The 14,331-nt window shown below is 36.8% G+C and overlaps 1 protein-coding gene across 5 annotated transcripts in view; it reads right to left on the bottom strand.

Annotated features, from left to right (window-relative positions):
• Positions 1-14,331, bottom strand: part of CNTN1 (contactin 1) — a 420,540-nt gene that overhangs the window by 202,483 nt on the left and 203,726 nt on the right. The window contains exon 1 of one of the 5 annotated variants that reach the window (XM_086403898.1): positions 10,674-10,773. The exons of the other annotated variants lie outside the window; for them this stretch is intronic. The gene's annotated coding sequence lies outside the window, so the exon portion shown is untranslated. Of the gene's footprint in view, positions 1-10,673; positions 10,774-14,331 lie in introns of those variants that run through there. 5 annotated transcript variants of the gene reach the window in all.

The raw sequence follows: 14,331 nt of genomic DNA on the forward strand, positions 1-14,331 counted from the left end.
AAGAAACAAGAAAAAACTCAAAATAAACAGCCTAATCTATCATCTAAAGAATTAGAAAAAGAACAAACAAAATCCAAAGTTGGCAGAAGGAAGAAAATAATAGCTATTAGAAAAGAAATAAATAAAATTTATACAAAGTCTAGAAGGGATCAATGAAAGTAAGAGCTAGTTTTGGAAAGATAAAAAAATTGATAAACCTTTAGCTAGGCTTATTATGAAAAAAGAGAGAGGACTCATATAAACAGAATGAGAAAGGAGAGGTTAAATATTACAACTGTTATCACAGAGATACAAAAAGTAATAAGGAATATTGCAGCCAAAAATAAACAACCTACAAAAATGGATAAATTCCTAAACACATAATCTTCCAAGACTGAATCTGGAAGAAATAGATAATCTAAACAGATCAATCATAATAATGAAGTTGAATCAGTAACCAGAAGACTTCCAGCGAACAAAAGTCCAAGATTAAAACCCTTCATAGAGGAATTCTATAATGAATACTTAATATCTATCCTTCTCAAACTATTCCAAAAAATAGAAGAGGAGGGAACACCCCCAAACTCACTCTATAAGGCACATTGTTTCTGATACATAAACCAGACAAAGGTACTATAAAAAGAAAATTATAGGCCAATATTTCTGATGCTTATGGATACAATAAATCCTCAACAAAATATTAGCAAATCAAATTCACCAATATAAAAAGGATTATACAACATAATCAAGTGGAATTATTTCCAGGGATATAAGGGTGGTTCAATATCCACAAAACAGTATGATATACTGTATTAACAAAACAAAAGATAAATTTCACATGTTCCTCCCAATAACACTTGAAAAGCACTTGACAAAACTCAACATCCATTTGTGATTAAAGCTTTCATCAAAGATGGCACAGAGGAAACAGGATAAGCCATTCAGTCCCTAAGTCATGTCTGAGGAAGCATATCTTAACAAGATATCATTTATGACAAATCCACAACTACCATCATACTCAATGGTAAAAACTAAAGATTTTCCTCTAAAACCAGGAAGAAGACAAAGATTTTCACTCTTACCATTTCTATTTAACATAGTTTCAGAAGTCCTATCCACAGCAGTTCAGTTCAGTTGCTTAGTCGTGTCCGACTATTCGCGACTCCATTGAATGCTGCACACTAGGTTTCTCTGTTCATCACCAACTGCCTTCAATCTTTCCCAGCACCAGGGTCTTTTCCAATGAGTCAGTTCTTTGCATCAGGTGGCCAAAGGATTGGAGTTTCAGCTTTAGCATCAGTCCTTCCAATGAATATTCAGGACCGATTTTCTTTAAGTCTGACTGGTTTGACCTCCTTTCTGTCCAAGGGACACTCAACAGTTGTCTCCAACACCACAGTTCAAAAGAAACAGTTTTTCAGTGCTCAGGTTTCTTTACGGTCCAACTCTCACATCCATACATGACTAATAGAAAAACTATAGCTTTGACTAGATGGGCCTTGGCAAAGTAATGTCTCTTCTTTTTAAAATGCTGTCTAACACAGCTTTTCTTCCAAGAAACAAGCATCTTTTAATTTCATGACTGCACTAACCATCTGTAGTGATTTTGGAGCCCAAGAAAATAAAGTTTGTCACAGTTTCCATTGTTTCTCCATCTCCATGAAGAGATGGGACCAGATGCCATGATCTAAGTTTTCTGAATGCTGAGTTTTAAGCCAACTTTTCACTCTCCTCTTTCACTTTCATCAAGAAGCTCTTTAGTCCCTCTTCGCTTTCTGCCATGAGGGTGGTGTCATCTGAATATCTAAGGTTATTGATATTTCTCCCAGCAATCTTGATTCCAGTTTGTGCTTCATCCACCCATTTTTTTGCATGATGTACTCTGCATGTAAGTTAAATAAACAGAGCGACAATATACAGCCTTGATGTACTACTTTCCCAGTTTGGAGCCAGTCCATTGTTTCATGTCTGGTTCTAACTGGCTATACTTCTTGACCTGCATACAGATTTCTCAGGCAGTAGGTAAGATGGTCTGGTATTCCCATCTCTTTTAGAATTTTTCAGTTGTTGTGATCCACATAGTCAAAGGCTTTGGCATAGTCGATAAAGCAGAAATAGAAGTTTTACTGGAACTCTTTTTTCTATGGTCCAACGGATGTTCACAATTTGAGCTTTGATTTTTCTGCTTTTTCTAAACCCAGGTTGAACATCTGGAAGTTCTTGGTTCATCAACTGTTGAAGCCTAGATCGGAGAATTTTGAGCATTACTTTGTTAGCGTGTGAGATGAGTGCAATTGTGCAGTAGTTTAAACATTCTGTGGCGTTGCCTTTCTTTGGGATTGGAATGAAAACTGACCTCTTTCAGTCTTGTGGCCACTGCTGAGTTTTCCAAATTTGCTGGCATATTGAATGCAGCACTTTCACAGCATCATCTTTTAGGATTTGAAATAGCTCAACTGGGATTCCATCACCTCCACTAGCTTTGTTTGCAGTGATGCTTCCTAAGGCTCACCTGACTTCACATTTGAGGATGTCTGGCTCTATGTGAGTGATCACACCATCATGGTTATCTGGTCTTTAAGATCATTTTGTATAGTTCTGTGTATTCTTGCCATCTCTTCTTAATATCTTCTGCTTCTGTTAGGTCCATACCTTTTCTGTCCAATCTTTGCATGAAATGTTCCCTTTGTATCTCTAATTTTCTTGTAGGGATCTCTGGTCTTTCCCATTCTATTATTTTCCTCTACTTCTTTGCATTTATCACTTAGGAAATCTTTCTTATCTCTTTTTGCTATTCTTTGGAACTCTGCATTCAGATGGGTATATCTTTCCTTTACTCCTTTACCTTTCACTTATCTTCTTTTCTCAGCTATTTGTAAGGCACCCTCAGACAACCATTTTGCCTTTTGCTATCCACATTTTTCTGATTGCAAACCATAGCAATCAGATAAAAAAAAATCCAAAAGAAAAGGGTAGAGTAAAATTATCACTATTTATAAATGACATGATACTTAATATAGGAAATCCTAAAGTTCTACCAGAAGCTCTTAGATCTAATACAAGAATTATATAAAATTGAAGGATATAATATTTGCTTTCTATACATCAATAGTGAACTTAAGAAAAGAGAAAGCAGGATAACAATCCTGTTTAAAATAGGAGGTGAAAGACCTAATATCTGAAAACTATAAAACACTGTTGAAGGAAATTGAAGATGATACAAAGAAATTGAAATATATCCCATGTTTATGGATTGGAAGAAATAATATTAAAATGCCCACACTATCCAAAGCAATTTACAGATTTAATGCAATCCTATCAAAATACCAAGGACATTTTTCACAGATGTAGAACAAATAGTCCTAAAATTGATAATAGAAGCACAAGAGACTGAATAATCAAAACAATCTTGATTAAAAAAATAAAAAGGCTGAAACTAGAGCTACCACATTCCCTGTATTCAGACTATACTACAATGTTGCAGTAATTGAAACAATGTGGTATGAGCATAAAAACAGACATATAGATTAATGGAACAGAATATAGATCCCAGTAACAAGGCCACACATTTATATTCAATTAATCTACTATAAAGCAGGCAATAATACACAATGGAGAAAAAACTAATCTTTTCAACAAGTGGTGCTGGGAAAACTGAAGAGTTGCATCAACATGTACAGATTGCTATATTTTAAAATAGATAACCAACAAGTACTTACTGTACAGCACATGGAACCCTGCTCAATGTTATATGCCAGCCTGGACGGGAGGGGAGTTTGGGAGAGAAGGGATATATGTATATGTATGGCTGAGCCCTTTCACTGTTCACCTTAAGCTATCACAAAATTGTTAATTGGCTATATCTCAATACAAAATAAAAAATTAAACAATGAAATTTAACTTTAATAAAAGGCTAACTTTAAATAAAATTTAAAAACTTAAACAATGAAATTGTAAGACTCCTTCACACCATCTGCAAAAACAAACTCAAATGGTTTAAAGACCTAAATATAAGACCCAAAACCATACAACTCCTATTGTTGTATGAAATACTCTTTGACATAAATGGTAGCAGTATTCTCTTGGATAAGTTTCTCAAGGTAAAATAAATAAAAGCAAAAGGTAAACAAATTAGGTATAATTAAACTTAAAAGCTTTTTCACTGCAAAGGAAACCATCAACAAAAGGAAGAGATTTCCTACAAAATGGGAGAAAATATTTGTAAATGATATGACTGATAAAGGGGTTAATATCCAACACATACAAGAAGTTTATACAATTGAATATCAGAAAGAAAAAAAAATCCAAGCAAAAAATTGCAGAAAATTTGAACAATTTTTTTTTTTCAAAGAAGACATATGTATGGCTAAGGGACACTTGAAAAGATGTTCAACATGGCTAATCATTAGAGAAATACAAATCAAAACCACAATAAGATATCACATCTTACCTGTCAGAATGGCTATCATCAAAAAAACTACATATAACAAATGGTTGTGGGCTTCCCTGGTAAAGAACCTGCCTACTATGGCAGGAGACATGAGCTATGTCCCTGGGTCAGGAAGATCCCCTGGAGAAAGAAATGGGAACCCACTCCAGTATTCTTGTCTGGGAAATCCCATGGACAGAGGAGTTGGGTGGGGCTAGAGTCCATGGGGTCACAAAAGAGTAGGACACAACTTAGAGACTAAACAACGACAAATGATTGCAAGGATGTAGCCTTAAACACTGTTGGTGGAAATGCAAATTGGCATAGTACTATTGAAAACAGTATGCAGATTTCTCCAAAAACTGAAAATAGAAATACCATATTATCCTGCAGTTCCAGTCCTGGATACATATTCATAAGGAAATGAAAACACTAATTTGTAAAGGTACATGCACTTCAATGTTCATAGCAACATTATTTATAATAGCTAAGATGTAGAGGCAACCTAAGTGTTCATCAATAGAGGAATGGATAAAGAAGAAATGGTGTGTGTGTGTATAACTCGGCCATTAAAAAATAAAATTTTACCATTTAGAAAAACACTGATGGACCTGGAGGGTACTATAGTTAGTGAAATAAATCAGAGAGAGAAACATGTATTAAATGTTATCACTTAACATGGAATCTAAAAGATAAACAAATGAATATAACAGAACAGAAACAGACTCACAGATATAGAGAACAAGCCAGCAGTTGCCACTGGGGATAAGCACTGCTGCTGCTGCTGCTAAGTCACTTCAGTCGTGTCCGACTCTGTGCGACCCCATAGACGGCAACCCACCAGGCTCCCCCGTCCCGGGATTCTCCAGGCAAGAACACTGGAGTGGGTTGCCATTGCCTTCTCCAATGCATGAATGTGAAAAGTGAAAGTGAAGTTGCTCAGGTGTGTCTGACTTTTCCTGACCCCATGGACTGCAGCCTACCAGGCTCCTCCGTCCATGCGATTTTCCAGGCAAGAGTATTGGAGTGGGGTGCCATTGCCTTCTCCTTACTCTTATATAAAATGTTTATAAATAAACTGAAGATCCTTAAAACAACAAATATTTTAAAAAAGGATACAAGGATACAAGCATTGTACTACACAGGAACGGGCTACAGTCCATGGTGTCACAATGAGTCAGACACAACTGCTTACACACACACACAACACACACACACACACACACACACGCACTACACAGGGAATATAGCCAAAACTTTGTAATAACTTTAAATGGATCATAACCTATAAAAATATTGAATCACTATATTGTATACCTGAAACTGGTATTTTAAATCAATGATACTAATATTAAAAGAATCCATTTATTATTCAACTCCATAACTTATTCTACTTTGAATCCTCAGAATCTAGTGCTGGGTATAGCAAAGAATTGCTCTTCAAAATATCAAATGGATGCTAAATGAAACATAAAGCATAGCAGGTGAATTTTAGTAAGAATTAGAAACGATAGTGGGGAGTTGCCCTAATAATCTTTGTGTTGTCAGTGGTTTACATTATGGTTCAGGTTGGAAAGAACTGAATGGAGTCAGGTGGATTAATAACAAAACTGAAAGCAACATGGTAACTTCAGACACATGGGAACAATTAAGTAGCAATAGGTAACTCGGTAAAGCGTCTGCCTACAACGCGGGAGACTCGGGTTCGATCCCTGGGTCGGGAAGATCCCCTGGAGAAGGAAATGTCAACCCAATCCAGTACTCTTGCCTGGAGAATCCCATGGACCGAGGAGCCTGGTAGGCTATAGTCCATGGGGTCGCAAAGAGGTGGACACGACTGAACAACTTTACTTCACTTCACTTCACTTCATTTCACGTCAATATGTATATGGGGGCTTTCCTAGTGGCTCCTCAGACAGTAAAGAATCCGCCTGCAATGCAGATGCAGAATCCCATGGAGAATCCCATGGACCGAGGAGCCTGGTGGGCTGCAGTCCACAGGGTCGCAAAGAGTCGGACACGACTGAGTGACTTTACTTTTCACTTCATATTATCTCATCAGTTCAGTTCAGTTCAGTCATTCAGTCGTGTCCAACTCTTTGAGACCCCATGAATCGCAGCACGCCAGGCCTCTCTGTCCATCACCAACTCTCGGAGTTTACTCAAACTCACGTCCACAGACTTGGTGATGCTATTCAGCCATCTCAGCCTCTGTTGTCCCCTTCTCCTCCTGCCCCCAATCCCTCCCAGCATCAGGGTCTTTTCCAATGAGTCAACACTTTGCATGAGGTAGCCAAAGTATTGGAGTTTCAGCGTTAGCATCAGTCCTTACAGGGAACACCCAGGACTGATCTCCTTTAGAATGGACTGGTTGAATCTCCTTGCAGTCCAAGGGACTCTCAAGAGTCCTCTCCAACACCACAGTTCAAAAGCATCAATTCTTCAGCACTCAGCTTTCTTCACAGACCAACTCTCACATCCATACATGACCACTGGAAAAACCATAGCCTTGACTAGACGGACCTTTGTTGGCAAAGCAATGTCTCTGCTTTTCAATATGCTATCTAGGTTGGTCATAACTTTCCTTCCAAGGAGTAAGCGTCTTTTAATTTCATGGCTGCAATCACCATCTGCAGTGATTTTGGAGCACCCCAAAATAAATTCTGACACTGTCTCCACTGTTCCCCCATGTATTTCCCATGAAGTGATGGGACCAGATGCCATGATCTTCATTTTCTGAATATTGAGCTTTAAGCCAACTTTTTCACTCTCCTCTTTCACTTTCATCAAGAGGCTTTTTAGTTCCTCTTCACTTTCTGCCCTATCTTGCCAAATTTCTGTGAGATTTTGAGAGACAGACCAACTTCTGAGGATCACCCAAAGACACACAACTAAAAACAGAGCTAAATTTGAATTCTGTTCCAGGCAGACCTAAATCCTTTACTTTCTACCATTTAACTTTTTAAGGAGATATTTAGCTGTTCTTGCTCTAAATCATAAATGATATTTTGTACATTCAATGGTTAACATATTTTTCAAAATACTGTCAGTGTTTTACAAAGTATGGTCTAGGAGCCACATACATTAACAGTACTTGGTGTGCTTGTTAATAAAATAGATTTCTGACAATTCTCAAGAATAATTAGAGTCTCTGAGGGAACAGTTCAGGTATTTGCATTTTAACCAAGCTTCTCAGGTAATTTGTAGGCATACTAAAGTTCAAGAACTATTGTAGTAAGTGAATTAAGTGAAGGTTGGGATATTTCTACCAGTCAGCTGCTGCTGCTGCTGCTAAGTCGCTTCAGTTGTGTCCGACTCTGTGGGACCCCATAGACAGAAGCCCACTAGGCTCTTCTGTCCCTGGGATTCTCCAGGCAAGAATACTGGAGTGGGTTGCCATTTCCTTCTCCAATGCATGAAAGTGAAAAGTGAAAGTGAAGTCACTCAATCGTGCCCGACTCTTAGCGACCCCATGGACTGCAGCCTACCAGGCTCCTCCATCCATGGGATTTTCCAGGCAAGAGTACTGGAGTGTCTACCAGTCAGAGAATATGCAAATAGTTTCTGACTTTATTAAGCCCCATCTTTAGCCAGTGCACTCTAAAAATCAAAAGATATGCAATGCTTAATAACCTACTCTTAAAATTATGTCTACACTATACTTTGTTGCAGCGTTTGGTCTGGGTGAGAATTGAATATCCTGTCTCCATCTGATTTACTTTGCTACATTGTAATGAACAGGCATTTTGATACATTGCTTTGACACCTACCTGGAAGGTTTCCTACTTTAAAATGAGACCCTCTTGTTGGACTATAATGACATAACTTCTCTTGTTGCCTAACTGTAGTTCAAAATGATCTGAGATAGCTGTACTATTACAAAGAAACCTACTCTGTGATACTTTCCCTGTGAATCACATCTAAAACTCCAAAGTGGGATTTAATAAGTCCTTGACAGCAGAAAAAATTTCCCATGCCAGGAAGAGAGAAATTTCAACTTCTTTTCCTTTTGCCTTCCCACACATGTATAAAAGGACAAGTGTGTGAAGAAAAGGTGCCAGGTTGAAACGCTCACTCAATTTACACTGGGAGTTTTAAAGAGTTCCTGGACCATAGTCTCCCTTTTGTATGGCTTCATTCTTCTGTGGAAATGACCACGTCTAACAGCAAGGCTTTATTGCTGCTGCCACTCTGCTGTTGAGGCTCCACTCTAAGCCCTTCTATCCAAAGACTGCTCTGTGCTGCACAGATTTAACTGGATGTCCTGTGTATAAAAGAGCAGACCTTTATTCTACCTCACCAATAAAGGTACATAGAATTTCATGCTGTTCTCCCACAATTGATGCATCCATGATTGCAGAATAAAGCTGATGATCTTGTAGATCCTATTGGGTACTGTTAAGGTTAAGAGAGATACCACACAGAAGGCACAGACCTCCTGAAATGGCAACAAGTAACCACTGACATTTCATTTTAAAAAAAAAACAAGGAAAAGTTACTGACTCCTGTCATTGTTTCAGTACTTAAACTTATGACTGATTTTTACTCAGATATTTTAGGCCCTTATTTCTAGAAACAGCATAAAAGAATCACTTTTTAAAAATGTGCTTCAACTAGAACAATTCAATAACTATTCATTTTTTGAAACACATGTAAGAGGATGTCATTGAATGTTAGTGTGAATTAATAGACCTGTTTTTTAAATTGAATGCTATTCAAAGACCAAGAAGTTTGTTTCATTTTCTTTGAAGAGTATAAAATAAAATAATCATATAAAGGTAGCTGGGTGGTAATTTTTAATTATTCATTATTTCCATATACATTTATGAAGTATCTATCAAATTGAGACATTTCATAGCAGCAGCATAACTATTTGTAAATCAAAGACTTATTCAGTGAGGAAATTTTATGGTTAGAAATGCCTCAATATAAGATTGCATTGTTCCTTTTTCAGTGCCCCATATTACCTGTAATATCTATTGAATAAACTCAATGAGCTATTACTAAAAGCAAATCACTGGTCTTACTTTTGACTCATGGATCCAAGAAAGCAGGAGGAGGCAACAATACTAAAAGCATACAGTAGGAAAGTGTGTGTCAAATTCAGAGAAATCTGAGGCATTTAATATGACCAGGGCCTGCACTCATGGGAGCGTTTAATAAGCAGGGATAAAAATGTCAAATTATAGGACCTTAACTGTCATGTGTTGAACTTTTGGTTTCTTCCACAGGCAGTGAGTTAAGTTTCTTTTGCTGAATTGTTCTGCAAGAAAATATAGTCATAATATTTAATCCTAAATACTTTGGTTGATGAACACTGCTCTTCAGGCCCCTCCTCAGTGTTCTGTGACCAGAAGAGATATTGGCAAAACGCCCCAACTTCTGCACTCTGATGGATTCACAGCATCAAGGTTTCAGATTGATAGGGATAACATGGTCATGGGCTATACAGAGAACTTTATCCCTTTTTATTCAAATTTATGTCAAAGATTAAATTGTAAGGCAAGAGTGGATATCACTCCATTTATATGAACTTACAGAACAATGATGTGGCTTATTTAAAAACTGAAATATAAAAGTAAAGGATCTATAACTTCTGGAAATAATTTTATTCTTTCTAAATGTAAGTAATGATTTCTTGTGTCATACCCAAGTCTTATCAATCAGCAAATTCTGACTGGGTACCTAATATGTGAAAGGTGCTACACAAGCCACAGTTGCAAACTGAAGTAGAGGCAAGTTTTCAAACTTTAGAAGCTTTGAGTCTAGTTAGGCTCAAGATTCAGAGCAATCTCAGTGGATATCCCTTTGATCCCTGCTATTAAGAGGAAACTTTACCTATGCATTTACTATTTCAATGAACATGTATACAAATATCTGAAACCTAGTGAATAATATTAAAATTGATCTTTAGAAAATTTAACTGACTTACTTTTACTCTCTGCCTCAAAATTTATCAGTGATATAAATTTCAACAAATATCTATTGACTATCTATCATATGTAGTACACATTAATATTAAAGAAATTTAAAAACTCACTTATAAGTTTTAGCTTAGTAGTTAAGATAACCACACTCTATGACCTCTCATTTTGTAAGCTAGCCTCTGTTCTAGAAACTTGAGTATTAACTCAAGTAATCTTTACATGAACCAATAATGTAGCTACTACTCTTAACCTCAGTTCATGGATGTCTTACTGTATCTCACTGTGCGCTGAACCCAGGATAGGCAAGGCATGAGCAGGGAAGCTGGATGAAAACTCACGGAGTTGTAGGAACTGCAGACATGTTTATTTTCTCTTGGCTGACACAGCAGACGTAACAGTTACAGACATGCTGTATTTCCTCGAAGTTGACCCAGTGGACACGGCCATGGCACAGCTGCAAGGGCTTTTCAGGTGGATTTTATATAGATTTACAGAGCAAAAGTGGCCCTTGGCCAAGCAGGTACATAATGAGGCGCATGCGCAGTGCTATAAGTGATCTCAGCTGTTACATAACCAGGTATTTACTAAACGTGGGGTGAGAGGGAGAGGCCGTGGGGTGACAGAGCCTGACCACCACCATCTTGGTTAATTTGCTCTTTCCCTACAGTGGATAAGAAAACAAAAACCTTTCCTATATTTTAAAACCTAGATCAAGATTATCTTTATAAGAAAAACTGTCCTCAATATCCTTCTATGAGGTCTTGTCCCTTTTCTAAAATCTTTATGTAGTTTTTGACTCACTGATATGTCATTATTATGCTCTTGCTTGTCTTCCAAACTTCCAAAGAATATATGGACATTTGATTACTAAACATTTGAAGACAATTTAAGAGGTGAAGAAAAAAGAATTTTGGATAAGTTGTTTCTTTGTCAAAATCTGATATTTCTGATAGGTCTTAATGGCTTATGAAGATAATAAGTAGAGAAAAATATCTGATTATGAAATTGTCCTGGGAAATCTGTACATATGTTCACAGTATTTCAGATTTTTATATTATCAAAAGACAGTGAGACTGAGAGACAAGAGTATGGATAATATCAGAACTTACTCATATAGTTATTTTATTTTGGGCAAGTTATTCCAGCCTATGTCAATTGTGAGAATCATTTGAAAAATGTACACAAAACATTTGTACATCTGTGTTAATTTTTCATCACCAGAACTAGATTATAAATTAGGGAACAGAACATGCCTTATATATATATATATATATGTCTTTATATTATTAAGGATTAAATACTTTGCACAGAACTTGTGATTAATATATATATATGTATGTGTGTGCATGTGCACACTGGTGTATGAGTATGCATGTGTTCAATGCCATAGAAGGTTTGCATGTCAGAGAAACAAGCTAACTGAAAGAAAAAGCACCACAGTTGTGAATGGCTATGACACTGCCTTCATTTAGAACCTAATCACTGTTAAATAGTTAATCCTGACTTGAGGATAATTCCATGTATTTATCTGGAGAGGAACAATATGATACCATTTCTCTTTCAAGATCTAATGACTTCTCTAATACAGTGCAGCTGTCAATACAACTTGCAATGTAGGTAGGTAAAATCAGCAATTCACTTAGCAGTACATAGTAGTAGAAGCAGTTGTACAGGCAATTTTATTTGTTTTAAAATATTTAAGTGTCTATCATGTACACTGGGCTAGATCATAGAGATTTAGTAGACACAAAATAAGTGGCATTTGACTTCAGTATGACCAGTGAGACATAAAAAATGACTGGAAGTAGAAGATAAGCAAAAGGAAGGAGTTCAGCCACTGCTGCTGCTGCTAAGTTACTTCAGTCACGTCCGACTCTGTGCAACCCCATAGATGGCAGCCCACCAGGCTCCCCTGTCCCTGGGATTCTCCAGGCGAGAATACTAGAGTGGGTTGCCATTTCCTTCTCCAATGCAGGAAAGTGAAAAGTGAAAGGGAAATCGCTCAGTCGTGTCTGACTCTTAGCGACCCCATGGACTGCAGCCTACCAGGGCCCTCCATCCATGGGATTTTCCAGGCAAGAGTACTGGAGTGGGGTGCCATTGCCTTCTCCGAAGGAGTTCAGAGACGAGTGCTTATCTCTCAGCTTCCCTGTTGTAGTAGAAGATGCTTCCATTTGGCAAAGGGGAGGTAGGGTTTTGGTAGGAAGGTGACTTGACAAAAAATTTACTTTTGAATATGCTAGGTTTGAGTTTCCTATTAGACATCCAAGTGGTGATACCCAGTGAAGCATTTGAGTAAGTGAGACCAGAATTTGGGGTTAGGGTATAGGCATTGGGAGGGGATTTGCAAAGAGCTAATATTTTTGAAGTTCAGTAATGGGTAGAACATTTTAAATCAATTTGTTTTATGCAGTACAGAAATTAAAGGAAGATAAATCAAACGGCAGAAGTGTACACCTGAGATTAATTTTTCACCCATCATGATCTGCCCACTGACTTTAAAAGAAAAAAAGCAGCTACAGTTGCATCTTGGCAGGAAACTTGCAGCTCTTTGCACTCCTGCCAGAATTATTTTCTTTATGAGTTTAAAAAAATATTTTGGCTTTTGTTCAAAATTTCTTGCTGAAGTTATTTTGAAAAGATTAAAGAAAACAGTTTCTTGGGTGTTTTGAAGATTTAGTAAATGTCACTAGTTTAGTTTCAGTTTCTTAGAATAAAGATCTCACAAGTTTTAAAAAGCAAAAATGTGTCCACTCTCGAACTAATTTTGAAAGCATAATACAAGGTTTATTATGATTTTTTAAGGACCTTTAGCCTTAATTATCAGTTTTGAATTCCATATGTCTGTACAAAAATCTTGAATTACCATTGACATTCTAAGAGATTTTTAATTTCACTTGAAAATTAAATTTCTTATTTGGCTATGATATAATGATCTCCATAGTCAAGGTAAAAAGGAAGAATTTTGCAGAAAATTTTAGGCAAAATGCAATATTTTTACTTGAATTATCTAAGTGACCCTACATTCTTTGTATTTGAACAATATTTGAAATCTTTAATAATAATAATAACCACCAGAATATTTATGGTTAATTTTTCATATCTCAGTAGGTCATTCTTTTCCAATTAATAAAAGCATTATATTTTCAACTCCATCATGTTTTTCTTTATTCACTCTCTAGCTGTTTTCATTTTTGTTTCATTTGCTTTGATTGATGTCCTGAATTTCTGGGAAAGGATGTTTGTGATGATTTGTATTCTCTTGACCAAACATCTCTCTCAGCATTCCAGAGAAGCAAAAAATAATATGTGTTGCCCTTTATATTTCTTTTAATATATATTATATTATGATATATTGGCAAGTTACCTCACAGACAGGACTGTTAAAAAGTTGCAAAGTATCAGATTGCAAATATCTTGCCTTTGAAGAAGTGAAGTTTCATTTAAGAAACTATAAGTACACATTGTACAGGAGGCAGTGATCAAGACCATCCCCAAGAAAAAGAAATGCAAAAAGGCAAAATGGTTGTCTGAGGAGGTCTTACAAATAGCTGAGAAAAGAAGAGAAGCTAAAGGGAAAGGAGAAAAGAGAAGATATACCCATTTGAATACACAGTTCCAAAGTATAGCAAGGAGAGATAAGAAAGCCTATCTCAGGGATCAAGGCAAAGACATAGTGGAAAACAATAGAATGGGAAAGACCAGAGATCTCTCCAAGAAAATTAGAGATATCAAGGCAGCATTTCATGCAAAGATGGGCTCAATAAAGTACAGAAATGGTATGGACCTAACAGAAGCAGAAGGTATTAAGAAGAGGTGGCAAGAATATACAGAAGAACTATACAACAAAGATCTTCATGACCCAGAAAACCACGGTGGTGTGCTACTCACCTAGAGCCAGATATCCTGGAATGCAAAGTCAAATGGGCCTTAGAAAGCATCACTATGAACAAAGCTAGTGGAGGTGATGGAATTCCAATTGAGCTCTTTCAAATC

Source organism: Bos grunniens, chromosome 5 (assembly GCF_055505025.1).
Source record: "Bos grunniens cultivar Pamir isolate PY7600 chromosome 5, Bosgru_T2T1.0, whole genome shotgun sequence".
Taxonomy (NCBI): domain Eukaryota; kingdom Metazoa; phylum Chordata; class Mammalia; order Artiodactyla; family Bovidae; genus Bos; species Bos grunniens.